The sequence below is a fragment of the Pezoporus occidentalis genome, unplaced genomic scaffold (assembly GCF_034315485.1).
Source record: "Pezoporus occidentalis ecotype Australia unplaced genomic scaffold, CSIRO_AGI_Poc_V1 ctg23, whole genome shotgun sequence".
NCBI lineage: Eukaryota > Metazoa > Chordata > Aves > Psittaciformes > Psittacidae > Pezoporus > Pezoporus occidentalis.
Genome location: NW_026914180.1, coordinates 4816004 through 4837265, shown reverse-complemented (window position 1 = coordinate 4837265; position 21262 = coordinate 4816004). Strand labels below are relative to the sequence as shown.

General features: G+C 44.1%; 1 long non-coding RNA gene across 1 annotated transcript; it reads left to right on the top strand.

Annotated features, from left to right (window-relative positions):
- Window positions 1-3034: 3034 nt before the first annotated feature.
- LOC134165137 (uncharacterized) lies at window positions 3035-16256 on the top strand. The gene is made up of 3 exons (XR_009965388.1): window positions 3035-3131; window positions 3251-3320; window positions 16175-16256. It is a non-coding gene; the product is annotated as an uncharacterized LOC134165137 (long non-coding RNA).
- Window positions 16257-21262: the final 5006 nt, after the last annotated feature.

Sequence of the window (21262 nt, the reverse complement as noted above, 5' to 3'; positions counted from 1 at the left end):
CATACCTTTTTGTAAACAAATTCGTACATTCAAATTAGCATTCAGGAGCTAAAATAGCCGGTTCTTTCCTAACTTTTACAAAAATAGCCAATTTAGTTTTGAAATCTTAAGAAATACCTGATTCAGATGACTTGCCTGGCATGGTTCATACTAGCCTGAGCGTAGCTACATTAGAAACATTTTTAACATTTTCTAACATGCGGAGACTTGGTTCACTGGAGTAATAGAAAAAAAAAGATCTCTCTGCTAAAATACCTTTGGAACATATTCTCTTTTAAGACAAACATAACATAGGCGTACTGAGGAGAATATTCTGCTTTGATGAAGACCAGAAGAAAGATTTTATGTGTTGACCTGCTCCAGAAGATGAGGAGACTGGAGGAGGGAATACTGCAACTTTCCAGCAGGCTTGTGACTCTTCAGTTCAGCTGTGGTAAACTGACAGCTTGTCTTGAGCTGGCAGCTGCCTGTCCTGCCTGTCCTGCCACTGAGTCACTCTGTGTAGCGACCTGACACACAGGAGGGCAGGTCTGCAGCTTGAGATAGGGGTGGTGGTGTGATGCTGAGCTGAAACTTCATACAAGGACATGGGTTCTTGGTGTGGATTCATCTGCTTTTGGAAGTATTTGAGTGAACAGGAAATTTTGTTGATTTATAGTAGCATGCAGAGTTGATGAGCTTCAGCAATGTTAAGTGAGTCATGGCTGGGCTTGTCATTTATCAAATAGTAGCAAAGGAGTAAGTTTGGATCACATATATTTTGTCCTTCTTAATGGGAGTATGTTTTTGTACCCTCTAAACTGCAATGGAGGGATTCTTTTTTTATAAGGCTGTAGTTTTCCCTTCCAAAATGGTTGAGTGTGGCCAAAGCAAAAATCCTAAGCATTCGGGCTGTCGCTTGGCTGAGCCTCCTCATCTTGGCACTCACTTGGAGAGTGTTGCTGCTCCTGAGGATGATGGAACGGCTCCCACTGGGAGCTGGATCAAGTTTTGAGCTGCTCCTCACTGCTTGTTTATTTGTCCTATTCTCCGGGCTTGGCAGGTGGCATTTTTGCTCAGTGATTCATTCCCCGGCACATGCATTTATCTGGGCTGACATTTTAATCATGCAAATAAGGATCTCCTTAATGAAGAAAAAAATTAATTTCACAACTGTTGCTACAGACACAGTGACAGTCCTGTTAATGTCATTATATTTATAATACAATCAGTGGCTTTTCCATAATTACTATAAACTGGTGCACTTAACAGTGGAGTAAAGGTTACACAAAGAGCTATGTGACTCCTCTTGTTCACTCGCTTTTTTATCAAGAGCATTTGGCACTCTTCATGTGTCCTTTTGAAATCTTTGGTCATCACTGCTTCATCACTTGTACTGCAGATGGCTTTGCCTTTGTCGGAGGAACAGACAGAATAAGTGGCAAGGAGACAACTCCTCTGTGACCTTTTGTGGCTTCTTGTCTTTCACATGGCAGGCTGCAGCGTAAACACAGTGAGTCATTCTCCTTTGGTAAATAGCTGCCTTCCCAAGGTTTTTTTATTCACAGGATTTTTCCATTAATATTCTGCACCCAAGGAGCAGCAGGATACGATCTATGAGCAGCCACCAGGCTGGTTCTGCCTCTGGACTATTACAGATTTGGTAGGCAATAAGGAACTGAAATACCTGGGCAGGACCATACCCTTGTAGCACAGGTTCTTCCACAACACGCTTTATTTTTCAGTTCTTCCCCAGTGCAGTGCATAAATGACAAGCTTAAAGATGAGTTACATAGCCAAAAAACAGTCAGAAGAAAGGGCTTCCTAAGGGGGAAGGGTGCTAAAATGCTCTGAAATTAGCAGAAAGCAAGTGACTTGTGAAACTGAGGTGTCAGGTTGTTCAGCACCATCGTGCAGTGTCAGCCTGGTAGGAGAAATAGCTGTTTCAGACCCAAAGCCTTCTTTCTCCACTTGTTCTTTGAAATGCTGTGAGTGAGGTAGCCAAAGCCCAGGTAAAGATGACCTCAATCCTCCAGAGTGAAGGGGATTGGGAACAGAACTTTGGTCTCAAGGTGACATGAACCACCTTCAGGCTGTGTTACCTCTGAGGAAAGGTGTTTTAGGGTCGGGTTTTTAACCTTGTGATCAAGGGATGGTTTAAACAGTTTGAAAACATGTCTCAGAATAGAGCATTTGCTCTTGAGTTCAGGGCGCTTCCCACAGGCACTTGAGGTTGTTCCTGTAAAATATTTCATGTGTCAATAATGTCAGCCTCAGCCTTTCCTTTTTACCCAAACGGGAATTTCCCTGGTGGCAGGAATGCAGGAAAAACAAAGCTCAGCATCTGAGAGCAAGGCTCTCAGGAACAGTAGGTTTGCTGCCAGACCTTGGGGATTTCTCTGGAGTGAAAGAGGAGGAGGAGAGCAGCAAATGAAGGGAGGAAAAGCACAAAAACAAGGAAAGGACTAGAGGATATTGGCAGGAGAGGTTCAGCTTGTTGGTGAGCAATTCACAAGCAATTTGTCATGTCACTTTGCCCGATGATTGCCACCATAACTACACGGATTAAGGGCGTGATATATTTAACTGACCTATCTAGGCTGGAGAAGCCCTGGTGTAGGTGGACTATTGGAGCTGCATTGAACAGGTAAAATCTATCTGCCCCAGCAGCAGTCACTGTGCATGGTACAGGCTCAGGAAAAACTCAGTGGAATTAAAAAAAAATCAGTGCTTGCCCACACTGGGCATGCCCCAGGTGCTTTTTATTGGCAAAACATCTCTATCCCTGGGGACCCGAATGAGTGTCCGTGTGCTGCACTGACCCTGCAGACACTGGGACCACACTGATGGGGGGAGACTGGGAGAAGGGCCTGGAGCTGAAGGGTTACTGGGTCATGGAGAAAGAAGCACGGGCTGGCAAAGACCATTAGGAAGTGAGACTGAGATCTGGGGAACAATGCTGGGCACTGGGAGCAGGTGCTGGGGTGGCCAGCCAGGGGAGGGGCTGGCCCGGAGGTGTCGGGAATGAGGAGAGGCTGGAAGAGGAGGAGCATGTCTTGGGTGTACACATGCCGGGTAGCATGGCACTTTTGCCCCCTTGAGCACCTGCCAGCTTTGTGGCTCATCATGCCTCTGCAGCCTGATGTGTTCAGGTTAGTCCACTTTTCCATATATTGTTAATCTTTCTTCTGGCAGATGCTTTTAGTGAAAGCAAAAAAACTGAAACACCTTGTAATTCAGGCATTCGTTTTCACTATCTCCTTCCTCTTAGAAAATGTGCAAGCCTGCAGAAAGGCTTCTTCAGTAAAGCCTTCCTGTACTAAAAAGGCTTAGAATCACAGGTGAGGGGATCAGTTCACATATATTGAAGTGATGCCTGCATCCAGGGTGTGAAGCCTGCATTATTACTGCTCAGGATGTTTCCCATATTCCCCCTTGTATCTCAGTGGGAGATCACATCCCTCCTGAGTGACAAGACAGTTTATTGCCTTAGCTTCAACTTCCAAAAGCCTGGAACATTGCAGTTGCAGTGAAAGACCCTTTGAAGTGTTGCTACACCCTTCTGGTTCTTCATTCAGGGATGATTATTGTATGTATTTTTATTAGATAATAACCATTTGGTATGATACGTCTTTTTATCTGACGCAGGAGCGTGCCTTCAACCAGAGCCATAAAATGGGGCCTCAGCATGAAGGTTTCTAATGTTCTTTCCCAGGCAGCCCTCACAGCCCCCAGGGCTTCTTGTCTTGTAGAGCCAACCCCTGTTGTTAAACTGTCATGGATCTCACCTTTGGAGACCGAGATGAAAAAAAGAGGATGAGTGCTATGGAGTGCATGACAGCGTTTATTTGCCTTTGGTTTTCCAGCCTCTTGGAGTTACATTTTAAAAGATTGCTCCCCTCAGGCACAAAGTCTTGGAGCTCATTTCTGCAGTGGTAGCTGACATTTGTCCATATCCTCATGACCCCCAGAGCTGGAACAATTAGCAGTGAAATCACATTATGAAAACTGGTGACTGCATCTTTACTGGTCAGACACAGGAATAAACTGGTTGTCCCAGTTAAATCTTCCTTCTTTCAGGCACAAATGAAAGGAGATGCTCCTTTATCCTCCTGTTCCAGTACCACAATGGCAGCCTGGTCTGTAGGTTGTCCTTACCTGCTGTACATGGTGTGGCGTCAGTGCCCAATGCTCACAGATACCAAGTGCTGGCAAAGAATTGAGATGTTGGACACCATTTGCTGCTGGCATGCCAAGGCTGGCTGTCGTGTGCCTTGGCAAGCTACTGCCACTTAGTTCTGTGTACTCACCTGTTGGAAAGGGACTTTTCCCAAACCCTTCTCCAGAAATATTGAAGATTCATCCTCTGCAGTTGCCGAATGGGACATTTTGTCTGCTGGGATCAACTGGTTGTCTTTCCCCTATCCGTTTGTTGTATAAGAGAGGGGTCCTGGACCTAGAGATCTCATCTTTTCCCTTCTCAGCATATTTTTGTTCACCTAAAATCTCTGGCTGGTGAGAATAAATGTGAAAGCTGCTGAATGACCCCAGAGTGACAGGATGCTCTGGGGCTCTCCTATAGCCTGCGCTTCTGTCACTTGGCAAATGGCAGTGCTGTGATGCTGCACTACTGAGATGTGATGGCTTGTTCTCTACTGTGTGAGTTATGGGGGAATTAGCTCCTATCTTGTGAGTTGATTTTGGGGAACCTTTGGAGATAGCATATAGGAAACATAACCGTGTAGTGTGCAGCCCCATCAGCAAGATCAGCATCTCTGATAATAGCAGGGAGCCTGGGCAGAAAGGGTGTCCTGTGCTTGCAGACCCTGTGACCAGCCTTGGAAGGGTGCAGGGAAGGGAAAAGTTTTAGGTTTCCTCTATGAGCACAGGGATTGGCCCAAACAAAATCTGCAGGGATGTCAGCAGCATTCTGCCTGTTTGAGGGCCGTGTAGTGCTGAAAACAGGACAGGTCTGGCACAGTAAGCTTATACAAGACTTGAATTAGACTCTTATGAAAATGCTTTTGATTAACTGAGCATGTTATTCTGATAATAATTTTCCAGATGTTGTATTGTTTTCCAAATATGAACTGATTTTCCTGTCTGACAATAGTAACATGACCAATGTCTGGTGTGCACAGTTCATTCTGCCTTTACATCAGGATTAAAACTGTGGATTTCAAAAGGCAAGTGTTTCTGAGGCTTTACTTGCAGTGTTCCAACTAAAACTAGGTATGCTTCCATGGGGCACATTAAAAACATATAGAAAAAATGTTATGGCCAAAGCTTGCGCTGATGATCTCTGTTCCAAGACAGGCAGAGCAGTGCCAGCTCTGTGTGCCACAAGCAGATGTATGTGATGTGTCTCATACAGTCAGCAATGGCAAATTTGGCCTTGGAAAGCAAAATCGGCATATGAGCAATCATGGTAATGGCTGCTGCCAGCTCTTCTCCCCCTTCTCTCCCTCCGCTCCCTCCTACTGGAAGGACATGAAAACTGTTAGTTGTGGCATCACCTGCAGAGGATGAAAGTGACATTTCTGAGACACATCGCACGGGGAAGCTGAGATGTTTTGATCCGTCTCAGGCAAGGCTGATGGCAATTTAAAGAAGATGTTTTTGTACGTGCTGAGATGTCACAGCGCCTGGCTGACGGACAGAACTGCTGGTGGAAGAGCAGCGTTGTATAGTTCTCCTGCAAGAGTGGCTGTGGAGGCAGGATCTGACCTTTAATTAACCCAGCCATCAGAATGGGAACCACAAATACTTGTAAGAGTTTGGGATTTTTTTTTTTAACTAACACATAAAATAAATAGTAAGGATTGATCTGAAACCCTGAGGATCTTCAGTCCATTACCATTCCTCCCCTTGAGCTCTAAATCCATATGCTTATTGTTCAATATTAATTTTTTAAATATTAGCAGTTTACATAATTCAATGTTACAGCACACACATAATCTTTAATATATACATATTAAATTATATATATTTTCTAGCTAGAGAGGATCCTGTGCTGCATTAAGCCAAAGGAGAGAGTACAGCTAAGCCAGTGCTGGTGCCTGGATCGGCAGCTGGTTAAACCTTTTATGCCACATCTCCTCTTCCCAGCCTTTCTTCCCCGTTCCTGTTTCCCTCTGCAGGGTAGGAATCCAGCAGGTGTGAGCTTTATATCATCTTTGAAATTCAGAATAAACTTTGAAACAGGACAAGGCTCCTGAATCCTGAGTGTGCAATGCTGCTGGGCACGCTGCCCTCTGCGCTTTGATGCTTCACAGCTCATTTTGCTTAATTCAAAAAGGTATGTGAGAGTGCAGTAGCAAAGAGCCAACACTAGATAGCATTTTCTGTTTGTTTTGAAGAAGAAAAGCCTTTTGTTCTTGCATTTAGGTAGATTCTGAAAAAATTATAAGCACATATTTTAGATGTGATCAATTGTTAATGTTTTCTGATGATCTGTGCAACATCTCCTATAAATTCAAACCATCAGGCAACAAAACTATCTCTTTGTCTGTTTTTTCTTGACATAATTGTATCAGTATAGAATTTATCTGCATTTCTGAAGTGCCTAATGCTATTTTGCCTCTAGATGCTGAGGTAAGAGGCTTATATTTGATCTTTGCGTAGGCCATGTGTCTGATCCTATTAACGTCAGTGTGGAATCTCCACCAGGCTGGGATCCAGCCTGTTGTATGCTTGTAAGTATGGGGAAATAATATCACAAGCAGTAACATGAGCAGTGAAGGTGTATTTCTTGTGATCTACAGCACATCAAACAAGCTACAGATAGGATGTGTCTCACAAATTAATTATGTTTAATTATGTTTATGTGTGGTTATGTATATGCCTATGAGGAAAATGCTGAGTTGCTATTACAGATGATGAGGATCCAGGGTTCAATTTGCAGTCTCCATCTATTGCCATTCAATATATCCTAGGATATCTGAGTCATCCACATATAATCTATGTGAGCAACCTGCTCTAGTGGAAGGTGTCCCTGCCTGTGGCAGAGGGTTGGAACTAGATGATCTTTAAGGTCTCTTCCAACTCAAACCATTTTTTGATTCTATGTTTCTATGAATCTATTATTCTATGATTCTGTAATTCCATGTGAAAGCCATGAGCTTCTGGAGTGTTAGCTGTAGTCCAGACGAGATACCTTGCAGCATTTCAGAGTATGCCAGATCCCTGCTTTTGAGCAATTGGATAAAGCCCCTGACGTAGGTGTCTTAATTTTCAAGTTGAATCTCATCCTTTCATGCAGAAAGGGTGAGGAAGGATTCTTCATTCTGTCAGCTAAGCTTGGACATTCAGCTGAGAGACCTTAAGCTACTGTCCAGGTTTCAGCTGGAATAGAGGGTTTGTGTTTTCTTGATACAGTGCTCTGTTTTGGATTTAGTATGAGAACAGCCGTGATAATATACTGATGTTTTAGTTGTTGCTCAACAGTGTTTACTCTAAATCAAGGACTTTTCAGTCTCGTGCTGTACCAGTGAGGAGAGGCATGGGAAGCCAGGAGGAAGCAGAGACAGGACACCTGACCCGAACTAGCCAAAGGGGTATTCTGTACCACAGCACATCATGCCCAGTATATAAACTGGGGGCAGTTACCCTGAAGGCCCAGATCACTGCTTGGATCTGGCTGGGTATCAGTCGGCAGGTGGTGAGCAATTGTATTGTGCATCACTTCTTTTTTCCCATTTGGTTTTATTTATGTCTATTATTATTACTATTATTTTTATTATGAATAATTTTTGTTTCAATAATGAAGCTGTTCTTATTCTGTGAGTTTTATGTTTGTTTTTTTTTTTCTGATTCTTGCCCCTATCCCACTGGGGATGCAGTGTGTGGGAGTGAGCAGCTGTGTGGTACTTAGTTGCCGGCTGGAGTTAAACCACGACTATCCTTTTTGGTGCCCAACATGGTGCTTGAGGGGCTTGAGATAATGACAGGTTTGACTGGGATGTGCCAGATTGAATTTGTAGCTGTTATTGCTGTTCAGCTATTAGTTGGCAGGTTCCTGTGCTGCCACAGGGCTTGCTTGACTTACTGAATATTAGAGTCTAGTGCTTGTTAGTGGCTGCTTTTTGCTTTTGCTGCTTGCTGTAGTGCTGTACAGCTTATCATCTGACTCTGCTGTGCCTGGGAACATTATGATAACAGCAATGGCGATGTGCCTGGGTTGGCAGATGGCTGGGGCATGACAGCTGTTTCTGCACTGCTGTATTGGGCAGGCCAGAACTCCGGTGTGAACTGGAGTCAAAGACACTGTGACCTGTGTTTGAGTCCACATGAGAGCAGGACAACCAAAGTGTCTGTGGCCATGAATATGTGTCTGTACCATGAAGGTACTTCTTTAAGGATTTGCAGCTGTTCGTGAGGTCATGCTGGAGCACCTCAAAGCATGGGCCATGGATAAGCTCACAGAGCAGGTATACCCCTGGAGGGACTATAGCGATGGAGCATGTTGGAGCACATTTACTCTGAAGGGACCGTGGCTGTGGATAAGGCCATGCTGCAGCAGGTATATCTCTAAAGGCACTGTGGCCCATGGGTAAAGCCATGCTGAAGCAGGTGTGCTTCAGAGTTACTGTGGCTGTGCATAAGTCTGTGCCACATCTGATATACCCCTGAAGAGACTGTGGCTCATAGATAAAGCTCTCCTAGAACAGGTACACCCCTAAGGGACTGCAGGCTGCGGATAAGTACAAGCCACAGCAGTACAGGGGTGGAGTTCATTGCAATGTTAAACCGTATAACCTGGCCCAAAGGGCCCAGAAGTGGAGATGGTAATGGAAATACCTTTAAACTGTTACAACCTGGGATTTGAGTTGATTGTTATAGGAATTACTATAACAAGAACCACCTGAACCAGTGGAATACAAGCCATACAAGAAACAGTGCAGTACAGCAGCATCCTGGCCTGAGCTGGCTTTGATGCCAGGTAACTCCACGCAACACACTACCTCTCCTGTTCTGAATGACCACCATAAGAGATGGGGCTCAAAGTCATGGACGAAATTAACTCAGTGTATGTATCTGTGGACATTTCTGAACATCTTATGAGCATTTTACAGTCGTGGTCTGTGGACTAAGGGAATGATATCTGTGCATTATATCAAAGGATGAGAAGGGGGGTGGTGACTAATGAGGACGTATTAGATAGTGTGGAACCTGAGCATGACATAAATGGTGTGGAATAAAGGGTGGAGAAGGTGTTTTTTTTTCTGGAATAGAGTTAATTTTCTTCAGGGTAGCTAGTATGGGCTCTGTTTTGGATTTGAGCTGAAAATGGTGCTGATAACACAGGGATGTTTTTGTTACTGCTGAGCAGTGCTTACAAAGAGCCAAGGCCTTTTCTCATCCCATTCCACCACGGAGCAGGCTGGGGATGCATGAAGAGTTGGGAGGAGACACAGCTGGGCCAGCTGACCCCAACTGAACAAAGGGATATTCCATACTATGTGATGCTATGGTCAGAATGTAAAGCTGGGGGAAGAAGAAGGAAGAAGGGGGGATGCTGGCAGTGGTAGCATTTGCCTTCCCAAGTGGCTGTTACACCTGATGGAGCCCAGATGTCCTGGATATGGCAGAACACCTGCCTGCCCATGGGAAATGGTGAACGAATTCCTTGTTCTGCTTTGCTTGTGAGAGCAGCTTTAGTTTTACCCATTAAATCCTCTTTATCTTACCCCATGAGTTTTCTCACTGTTACTCTTCTGATTCTCCCCCCATACCACTGCAGGGGGGGGAGAGAGTGAGTGACTGTGGTGCCTAGTTGTTGGCTGGGATTAAACGATGACAGGTATCTTGCCCAGCTTCCAGAAAGTTGTAGGCCTCCTGTAGGGTCCCATGAAAAAGCCCTAGGAAAATGTCTTGGAAACCCTAGGTCCTCTCAAAGGGGTCTACATCCTCACTCTCTGACAGCTGACTTCTGCGCTGTGCTTCTGAGCAGATGTCTTCAGGCTCCACAGAAGCTGGTTGTAGTGAAGCAGTTGATCCACATGACAGCAGCATTGCATTTGGGCAGTCCCTTGGCTGGGTAAACTGCAGCACAAACAGGAGAAGGATATGATCCTATTTGCCCATATCTCACAGAATAACCCCCACTATGGGGTCCTCAGTGTCAGGTAGATTGGGAATAGGCATGGAACAGATCCTGAAGGATCCCAGAGGCTGCTGCTAATGGTAGGCTCTCACCTCCAGAAGGAGGTGGAGCCCAACCATGGCAGGCTGTGTGCTGTGGTTCCCCAAGGCACTTGTGTGATTGCAACATCCAGGAACAGCACTGCAAAACTCTCCTTAAAATATGCTGATTGCACGGGAACTTGAGGCAGCTGTACCACAGTGTCTTACAGTAATTACTTGGCATCGCTTTAGCATATGAAATTGGTTTTGATGAGAGCTCTGATTGCTCTTTCGATGCAGGTCTTGTTGTGAAGCTGCACAGGAGTTCAGGGCTTTGAGGTTGTGCTTTCTTTAAAATGTGGAGTTTCAAATTCCTTTGGTGGGGGTTTGTGGCAAGGCACATTTCTCACTGTCATTGCTGTCTGGAGACCTCATTTTTTAGCATTAATTTTAGTGTTGATATATAGCATGCATCTTAGATGTTTGGAATGCTTTAGCACTGCTTGGAAATCATTGCTCTATTGCTTTGCATGCTCCACACAGGGAGAAAGTGGATTGGTGACTGGAGTAACTTGAGGATCAGCTGCACACTTCCCACTGATCTGTTGGGAGGGTATGAAGCCACCCAGGGCTACAGCCAGATTTTTCTGAGTGCTGGTCCTTAGTGCTGTGCCAGAAGAGCCCTGTGCAGGTATCCAGTTGCTTGAAAATCTCAGTGTCAGCCCTGGGGGATGCTGACATTTCAACCTTCATTTGGCAAAAATCAGAATAATGGCAATTTAGATGGAAAAGGAGATTTAAACAGGATAACAGCAATAGTAACATCAAACCCAGGGAAAAAAAAACAAGCTCAATTCAAAAGTGTTCCCAGGTTTCTTTTTGCTGTTCCTGAGATCTGTGTATCTCAAAGCTTATCCAAAGTCAGGCAGTGGGACAGCTGCAGCCTGATTCGCAGAGCCACTGCTGGGGCTGGAAATCCCTGTTTCTGATACAGCGTTTGGCTTACTTGGCCTTGAGTTTTTCTTAAAGGATTAATCTATGAATGCACAGATGTGCTTACAGAGTTCTTAACTCTGCTTCTGCTTCAAGCTCTGCTCTCCGAGGAAGTTAGAGGCATGATAGAGAACTGAGGGATTCCTTGCAACCATATGTTGAGGTTAATTGCAACTGGGCATTGCTATCAGGTATTCTCTAAAGGAAGAGAAACCAAGATGAGTTCGTATAACTTCTTGAATTCTGATCTATTCCCTGAATTTGCTGGGGAAAAGCGGCACTTGGCTTATAGAATGCTTTTTGCATAGTGCAGGCAGGACTGCTATTATCTGCCCTTTAAGCCCCCAAGTGCAGCATCCTGTAGAAAACAGGTTCCTATTTTGGACAAATATATCCTTCTTTCCAAACCAAATACCACAGAGTTGGACCCCTTGGCTAAAAACAACCTGCAGTCAAAATTGATTCCTCACTGCTAAGTCAAGATAAGGTACTTTTAAACCAAAAAACAGATAGCCCCGAGCAGAGGGTTGTAGTGATCTAACAAGATCCATTAAAAGCTCTGTCTGCAGAGGCTTTGCCTGTAGCTTTCCACTCCCAGCAATGAAATGCTCACACATGTCGTCTGGTCTGTACTGATAAAATCTAAGTATGATAATGGGGGCAGGACACAAATTATTCTGGAAACTGTTTTTTTTCTGGATTCTTCATGTGCTTTTAATAGTAGCAAAGGCAAAGCCACAGACTGATCAGTGCTACATTTATTACTCTTAACCCAGAATCCATTCAGATTTGTGATTGCAATGTCAGGGTTTCTGTTTTAATCATTCTCCATACCGCTGTTTTTATCTGAGGTATATATGAAGTTGTCACACTTGGCTGAGGAAGTCTTTTGCCTGCTATTTGTATGAGCTGTGATTTGCATGATACGCTGCAAAATGCAGCACTGGCTCCTCTCTGATGATGCTACAACACAGTAGGGTATTCATACAGAGGTGCTTTCCCCTCTCCATCGCCATGGGTGAGGTGATGAAGTTGCCTGCCTGCTCAGGATGGGAAGGAAGACGGCTTTGCTGGTGCAGGTTTCTATGTGGGCAGGATTGCACCATGCTGCACCCCACTGGAGTACAATGGTGGGCTTTGGGAGCAGTGGCTGGTGGCTCATCATCCTCCTCCTCCTGTGCACCTTTGTGCAGTGTGCTGAGCATTAAAAAATCCCCTGTAATGTTTCTTAGGTAATAAACAAGCTCAGGCATTTTATAGCTGTAAGCGATAACCTGTGATAAATGCAAAGGCAACTGTGTGTGTCCTGGCCATCAGTGCTCACTGTGATTCTACCAGAAGTGCAAATGAGCTCCAAAAAGCCAATTTCAGCTTTTACAGTCGGGTGTCTGTGCTGCACCAGCAGCATTTTAAGGCGCTGCTCCTTGAAGTGTTGCCTTAAAATTAATACCCATGAACATTTAACCCCTAAAGATATTTTCATCCCCTTTCAAAGGTGCTTTGTCTTTCACAAGGCTTGCGTTATTTTAAAGAAAGCTCTACTGTGTTTCCCCTTTTTACTTCCATGTTTAAGAGAATGAAGGAAAAAGAAAATATGGCAAGAGAATGAAGGAAAAAGAAAATATGGCAAGTTCAATAAGGCTGGACTGGAATACCTCGAGCCCTGTGAATGCCACAGGGATGGGATCCCTGAGAGCTGGAGGAGCCCATGGGACATCCCCCCCAAGCAGCCAGCAATACTGTGGTAACTGGTTTATCTTTCAAATATTGCACCTAAGAAAAAAAATTGTGTAAGACAACTTTTTGTTTAAAAATGTACCTTTTTTCCCCAGATAAAGTTCCCAAATCTGAAATGTCAAGTAATTTTTTCCATCTTGTAAGATGTTTTATGTTGTTCTCAAATAGTAAATTTCCCCCCATTAGGGAAAGTGGAAAAATCACCATTTTTCTCAGTCAAATGAAAATTCGTGACCAAAAAGCTCTAAATAAGGAGAAAGTGCTGATGGAAAGTTACTTAGGGTAACTTAAAGTGTTGGGTTTTTTTTTCAGTCATTTGCAGTGATTAGTCTTTGCAAGCTGCCAACTTGCCTGTTCCTTTTGCCTCCTCCAAGTGTTTTACACACACACGTCAGTTTGGTAGATTTAAACTGAAATAATAAGTTTCCTCAGTGGTTTAAGATAAGCAAAATCCAGAGCAGTATTAAAAGCTCAAAGAAAGTGGGAACCTAGTGTTGAACTGTAGGGGGTAATGTTGCTACACATACTCTGCCTGCCAGCTGCAAAAGGTAGATAAAGCTATTGACTGTATTATTATGTGACAAACTGTATCTCCGCAGAAGGAATAAAAACATGTGGTTGCTCTTTGCAACCTCCTTCCTCTGTCCTCACCATCTCTCATTGGCAAGGGCTCTTTAGCTCTTCATTTTTTCCAGTACCGCATTGTCACATGGTCTTTGTCTAGAATTGTATGCCTTTTACAGTCTAGGGTCATATTTTGTATTTTATCTTTATTTACTGCTTGTGGCCAGCCTTGCTTGGAGTCAAAAAAACTTAGTGTAATTTTGCCACCAGTCAGAGAGACCTGGGCAAGAAGTAGGGGCAGGCAACCTTGGAGTCAAGAGAAATGAATCCTTGGTGGTAACCAAATTGGGTGGCTCGGTGTTTGGTCCCCATGCCTTTGGCTTGGCTGTGTGTCCTGAAAACAAAGGCAAGCTGGGTCATCACTCTGGTTTTTAATGCACCAGGCTTTGATGATGCCAGTTCTATCAGCCACACTGTCTGTACCAATGAACGACATAATTTGTGACTGACTGACTGTACATCGTGTAACATAGCACGTGCTCTATATGCAAGGAGTAAAGATGCTCCCCTCCCCCCTCCGAAGACATATGAGCTCAGCTCATAAATGCAGTGTTTGCTGCTGTGCATTTATTACAGCTGCCTGCAACAACTCCCTACTCCCCTGCATCTATTGGGCCAGTCCCTCTGCGTGAGAGTTTAATGGGATAAAGAAGCGTCCCTTTGGGCATCTGGAGGGAGCTGTCAGCCACCCTCAACAGCCTCCATCACAAGCCAAGATGATTGCTTGGTATTGCCAAGGACAGTAAGCTTTCCACACATCCAGGTTGCTGCATGCATGGGGTTTTGAGCAGAGATACGGTTAGTACCGTTGAGAGTGACAATGGCTACTGCAGTCCATAATTGAGTTCTGCTTTACAGTAATCTGCCAGGGCTGTGAATTCAGTCACTAACAGTGTCCTCCATACAGCCAGAGCTGAGTCCACTCTCAACTATGCCACAGTCCCATGTGTAGACTGTGTAGCAGGAGCATAGCTTTTTCTCATGTCAATATGAATGTGTTTGTGCTATGAACTAAAGCTATACCACTTTTGCATCCTTGCCTGAGTGGTTACAATGCTGTAAATGATGAATGGCTCTATTTGAGTTATACTGGGGTGATGCTGGGCAGAGAACGGCAAGGATTATTAATTTTGGATACAAACACTGGAGACAAGTGGAGTTAATGGAGTACTACATTCTACATTTATCAGGGGAGAGGTGGGAACAGCAACAGGCTTATTCAGTGCATTTCAGTTCTGAACAGCATCTGTACCAATTTCCCAGAATCTGAAGTTATAAACTATTTCTTAGGCATTTTCAAGCAGAATCTTTCATTAAACATGCCAGCATGGAAAAGAAATTTGTTGATCTCTGCTAGGTTTTAGCGCTTGCTGTATGATATGGGCTCCTGATGAATGGGGGCAGGCTGGAAGGTAGCTAAAAACTTTCTTGCTGGCTTCCCATCAGTTTGCAGGCTGGATGTTTTCCCTTATGGCATTGCAGAGGGGAGGAAAGCCCTGACTGCTGCAGGCTCCCAGGTCACAATCCAATGGGAAATGGGTCTTGCTGTCCCCCATACCAGGCTTTGAATTGTCACAGGCATAAATAGATGTAAAATATCAGCACTTTCATTCAGCAGCAGCTTGTATTTTCTTGGCATGTACATAGATGACTTCACCAGGGAGGCTGATGTTTTATCCCCACACATTTCCTGCCCCTGTATGCACATCTCATCCCATCCATGCAAAAAGCCTTTTATTCCCTTGCTTACCCATTGAAGATCTTAGCTGAAGGTACCACAGCGATGAAGCTTCTCTAACCACCACAACAGACTTCTTGTGAGAGCTTCTCTTCTCCAGCAGCCTTTCCAAAGGATCTGCAATGAATGCAAAGAGCTTTGGCAGAAACTGGGTTTTCACTGCTTTTTTTATGCAGTGTCTGCCACATTGAGGCTCTTGGGTCTGATCACAGTACAGCTAATGCAGGGAAAATAAAGCTGCTCCCAAGACAGACTGACTGACAGACTTGTCATGATGATAGTACACATAGTTGAAACATTATGGCTGAGTTCTTGAAAACCATAGCCAGGGTAAGCTGTTTCCTTGAGCGCATGTGGTAAAAATAACACCTGCTTTGCAGACAGTGGATTTGACAGCTGCAAAGTCATAGTGTAGGCATCTCCAGAAGCACTATATATTTTTGCTTTGTACCCCAAATAATAATAGCTGTTATGGAAAAAGGGCAGGATGAGATGTGAATTCCCAGGTATAAGGGAAAGAGTGTGATGGGTGATTATGGCTCAATACAACCAATAAAAGCCATCAGTGGTGCCTCTCACTTGAAGGTGCATCAATCATTTCTCATGTTGTGCACAGGTCCAGTGAGCCATCACTTGCACTGCTTGCTACGGCTGCTTGGCAAGATCCAAAATAATGTCACAAAATGCAACACTGGTTTGTTGAGCCTGAAGTCTTTCATTTTTATCTGTGGAGACATTTTTGCTGAGTCTTACTGCAGACTGCAGGCAGGGTCCTGCCTGAATTCCTGGTGTCTTCTAGAGCCTCATTTGCTGATGAGCCCCTTACATGGCTTCTGCAGCAGCCCAGTGCTGTCATTGCTCTGTGGTCAATGGCTGCAAACTCCAGCTCCTTTATAAGAGGGTGCCAGGGCAGGCAGATTTGCTTTAGCAGGGTCAGCTATGGCCGGGAAGTCAAGATGTTTCTCCACCACTTTCTAGAGAGAAGGCATAGATGGGTCTTTGATCCAGAATAGGTAAGGGGTAGAAGAAATGAGTGCTCAACTGGGATCCATGTTTACTGATGTCTTGGGTTTAGCAGTAGCAGTCATTTTTTGTCTTTCTTAGTAGCCAGTGCAGCGCTGTGTTTTTGACTTTCGGCCTGGGAACGGTGCTGATAACACTGATGTTTTTAGTTACTGCTCAAATGTTTTTGTCTGGCCAAGGACTTTGTGAGTCTCATGCTCTGCCAGAGAGGAGGGGAGGCCGGGAGGAAGCAGAGACAGGACACCTGACCCAAACTGACCAAATGTATTCCATACCACAGCACGTCATGCCCAGGATGTAACTGGGAGTTACCCAGGAAGGGCTAGAGGATGGTGGGGTTGGACGAGGTATCGGTTGGTGCTTGGTCAGGTTGGGGGGGGGAAGGGGGGGGCAGTTATTGTTTGGTGGGTGGTGAGGTGTTGTATTCTCTTTCCTTGTTATTTCCTTTATTAATATTGGTGGTAGCAGTAGTGATTTGTGTTACACCTTAGTTACTGGACTGTTTTTATCTCAACCCATGGGAGTTGCATTCTTTTGATTCTCCTTCCCATCCCTCTGGGAGCAGGAGGAGGGCAAAAAGGCGGGGGGGGGGGGGGGGGGGGAGTGAGTGAACAAGCTGTCTGGCTGGGTTTAAACCACGACAGCTGAGAAAACCACCAAGGTATGAACCCTTCCTTCATTAGTTTGCCTTGGTGGTTAATCACCATGGAAAAAACTGTGTTCCGGAATCCACTGGTAATCCTCTGGCTGTAACTTTCAGCCACTGGTTCTGGTTTCATGTCCCCTTTCTTCTAAAGATTTCCTTCCTTTAAATGTAATTACGATCTGTGATCAAACCAACTTTTGATCTTCTTTTAGATGAAATCAAACAGATGGAGCTTCTTGGTTCTCATACTAGTTAGGCAACTTTATCACTTCTCAGATCTTTCTGTGGTTTCTTACTAAAACCTCTCTCATCATCAAACACCCATTCAAAAATGTTGCCAGTGAAAGCTGCATTCAGTATTTTAGTTTCCCTACCTAATTTCACCAACCAGGTAAAAATTACCTCCCTGGTCTCCTTTTTCTATCCTTTTGTGAGTACATTTTTTTCCACACTGTTGAAAATGTAATGTTGAGCTATTTCTTCATTTCAGCTTATAAATTATTGTCAGGGTTACAGTTTTACAACACACAATCACTTATTCTTCAGATTTTCCCAGATAGCTGTGTTACATTCTTTATGCATTGAGTTTTATTTTATTTATTTGCATTTATATAAAGCAGGTTTTATATACACACATACAGATGCCAAGAAATCCTGACACATCTACATGCTATTGCAAGTGCTGCTGCTGTTGTATTTCTCTGTGATTTCTCTCCAACAGCAGCCACCCTTCATGTCTCTCCTGAATATCATTTGAATTTATGAACTGAAAAATACTGGCAACAGTCAAGAGGCTTTCATGGAGAATAGCTGTTTCTTAAATTACTTTGATACTGTTCTTCGGTAAGCTAATGAGTTTAGCTGATAGAGGTCAACTGAATGCACTGTAGTTACGCTTTTTCAAGTGTTATCATCACATGGTATGCTCTAACTTTGTTAAAAGTTTGCATAAAAAGTGGTATGACACACTAAATGGATTAAAAACTACCTGGCTAGTCTCAAAAAGTGAATTACTATATTTTAGTTAGGAATTATCAGCTAATTTTTCCTTTCAATCATTATTCCTTTGCCAAAGATGTATGCTATATATTTATCATAGGATCATGGAGCTATCATAAATTGAGGGGAAAATACATGATTGGAGAAAAATATCCAGATAACACAGTGATTTTGGGCATAATGATAGGGCAGACATGTCATTTATGTATCACGACCTTAATCACCCAATAGCATGCACATAATTAAGACCTTTTAAGGCAATAAAAGTAAACTCATAATTTTAGGATTAAGGAATGTATATACTGCGGTGAGAAAAGACAGGTCGCAGAAATGTAAGAGAATTGGTGAAGTCCTCAATGAATCAGGCAGTGTAAATGCTTCAGGTGAGACACAGAAAGAGTTTAGGTGCTCAAGTCCAAAACTGCAATTCTAACTTTCCTCCTCAGCATTTGTGTAAATAGCATTTTGGTAACTTCTAGGGTTCTTTACTTTTTTACTCAAAGATGACTGTCCTAAGATGAAAAATAGAAGAATGACTGTATCAGGCTAAGAATCATGCAGGCCTGTATCCCATCTCCAGCAGACATACTTCCAGTGATACTTCCCCAAAGTGCATCCCACTTCGAAGTGATCTGTGATTTGGGACCTTCCTAAGCCAGAAGAAGTGTCTTTGTATCTACTGATGTATACAGGGCTCTCCTGTCATGCTTATGTCTACTTGCCCTGGAAACTGCTGGTACCTACCACATCCTGTGTCCAACCACAGCTTAATGACTTGCTGCATAATTAACAACCTCCTTGTAGCCTCCTGTGTACTTGTTTCATGCAAGTTCTTCCATGGAAGAATTGCTTTTGTTCCATGTGCCACTCATACGGACCTCTGCCTTCCCTCTTCTGCCTGGTGTTTTCTGCAATCCAGTGCTGGGATTCAGACAAGTTTCTTAACAAGGAGTTCACTCACACAGTGCTCCCTGAGCAACCCTAACCCTCCGAGAACATCTAACTCTATGCGTCTCTGTACAAAATCAGCAGTAATTGATTTATTTTGAAACATGGCTGGGAAAAGGAAGCAGCAATTGTGCAACATCTTGCTGCTTGCTAAGTGGAGCAGAATATGGAGCAGCCTAATTTACTTCCTATCCCAGCCCTTTGACAAAGTGTTCCAAGCATTTTCATTATGTGGGGTGTTGCCTCACTGTAGCCTGTTGTGTTTTATAAGAAGGGACAACCTTCTTGCCCCTCAGAAGGGCAACCTGCTTGCTTCTTGAAGGCCAAACATGCTTGCCTTCAGGGTGATGCTCAGGCTGTGGAACTTGAGTTTAGTCCTGTGGGCCTTGCATCAGGTACTGGATGTCAGGGAAGAGGATTGCTCTCCATGTGGGCAAGTTTAAGTAGCTTAAGTGCATGTAGTGCTTCTGATGATCTTCAGGTGGCTGATATGAAGATCACTGGCTTCATGCAATGTGTCCTTAAGTGGTGATGGAATGATTTCATAAGGCGTTAGTTTTGCTAAACCTCATGATTTTGGGCTGTAGCTTTTCCTGTCTCTTGCAGACAGATCAACAAGCTGCTTGCTCACTGGTGGTGAATTGATTCTTTCCCACATTCAGATTCAAGGTTGCAAGAGGGCTGTCATATCCCATAGGACTTCTCCATAGCTCCTCTTGATACACAGGCTTTTATCTCCTAGAATAAGAAACAGAGAGCAGTTCCTGTCTCTGGACTGAGCAGGGGAAAGTGGAACATTTGTATGAATTACTCTTCTACATCAAAGGTTAATTTTCCAATGTGAAACGATGGCATAAATATTGGTAGAGTTAAGAACATCATTTAGGGTAATTCCTCTTTTTTGACACCATGACTCTGGAGCCAGCCTGGTCTTACCAACAAGGTGTTGAATTAATTAATGGATACCAACAAGACATTAATTTTACATGTTTTGTTCTTTTGAGTCTATGACAACTATGCATTCACATATAAACTATGCAGAGGTTAATTAGTCATCTTATTGTTATTTACTTTTATAATTATCAAGGTACCTGGGAGCCTCTGTCAAACACATGGACTTTGTACTTCTAGCTGCTGAATACACAGAGTTGGTGAAATTTGCCAACCGCTTGTGGTCTAAGAGTAAGGAAAATTTGACATGCAGATGAAAAATACAAATAATCAGTTTTAGCAAACACTGAGGTGGAAGCAGAGTACAGGAGCCTGCTTAAAAGTACTGTTCTCTTCCATTTGTAGGCAAGTCCTCCATGGCACTTCACTTACAAAGCCAGCTGAAGTTGCCTACTGACAATGCTGTGATGTGGTGCATGACTTGCTCAGAACAAATCAACATAAGGTGATGATAGCTTTGACATGCAATTTTGCAGCTGAAGTACAGAGGTGCAGCATTTCCCCCAGAACAGTGCAGAGCTCACCATGCTTGGATGAAACCCAGTCAGACCACAGCCCAGAAGCACCCAGGAAGATGCTGTGCTAACTTCTGCTTTCCCCATACCCTGCCTCCATGCTGCTGCAATGGCCACATCTCCCATCTGCAACACTACAATCTTCCCCAAATGGCAGGACAAAACATTGGGTTCCTCTACATCCACCTCCATTTCCCTGTTGCCTTTCAATTCCCCTGCTTTTTCCAAGCAAAACTGCAACTCCTCACATTCCTTCCTGCAGGCATCATCTACCAACTCCACCCTGACTCCTTCCCAAAACGCGGACTTCTTTGGCATGCTGGGGTTTGCCATGGCCTGTTTGCATGGGTTTGCTTCTGACAATGAGCTGCTGACCTCCATGCAGTGCCTGGCTGGATCAGCTTTCCCATTTGCCAACCTGTCTGGTCATTAGTCTTCAAACCCTGCTACCTGTGATCTGAGGCTATAACTGGATGGTGGATGCACGAGACTGCAGGCAGGCAAGGATCTGCAATCACGATTCCAGAAAAATTGAGTTTTTCCACAGCATGTTGCACTAGTGGTCACTTATAGCAAATTCCTGTCTTTCTTTTCCATCCCAGCTAAATTTTGGGTTGATCTTTATAGAGTAGAATCATGGGATAGTTAGGGTTGGAATGGTTAGGGTTGGAAAGGACCTTAAGATCATCTAGTTCCAAACCCTCTGTCATGGGCAGGGACACCTCACACTAGATCATGTAAATGGTAATGGCCGACCTCAAGCCCAAACTCCGCAGTCATCTGTCCTGAAAATGTCAATGCTCAGTGCTCTTGGCTGCAACCTGTTGTGACTGTGATCACCGCATGGCTCTGAGGTCATGTCTCCTCCTGTTGTGTGCTGTGAACTGACCCTTCCTTCCTTGGTGGGAACTCCAATGGTTGAAATCACACAGATCCCTCCTTCTCCCTCCAGGGAGGGAGTTAACTTGCCAAACGCACTACCTA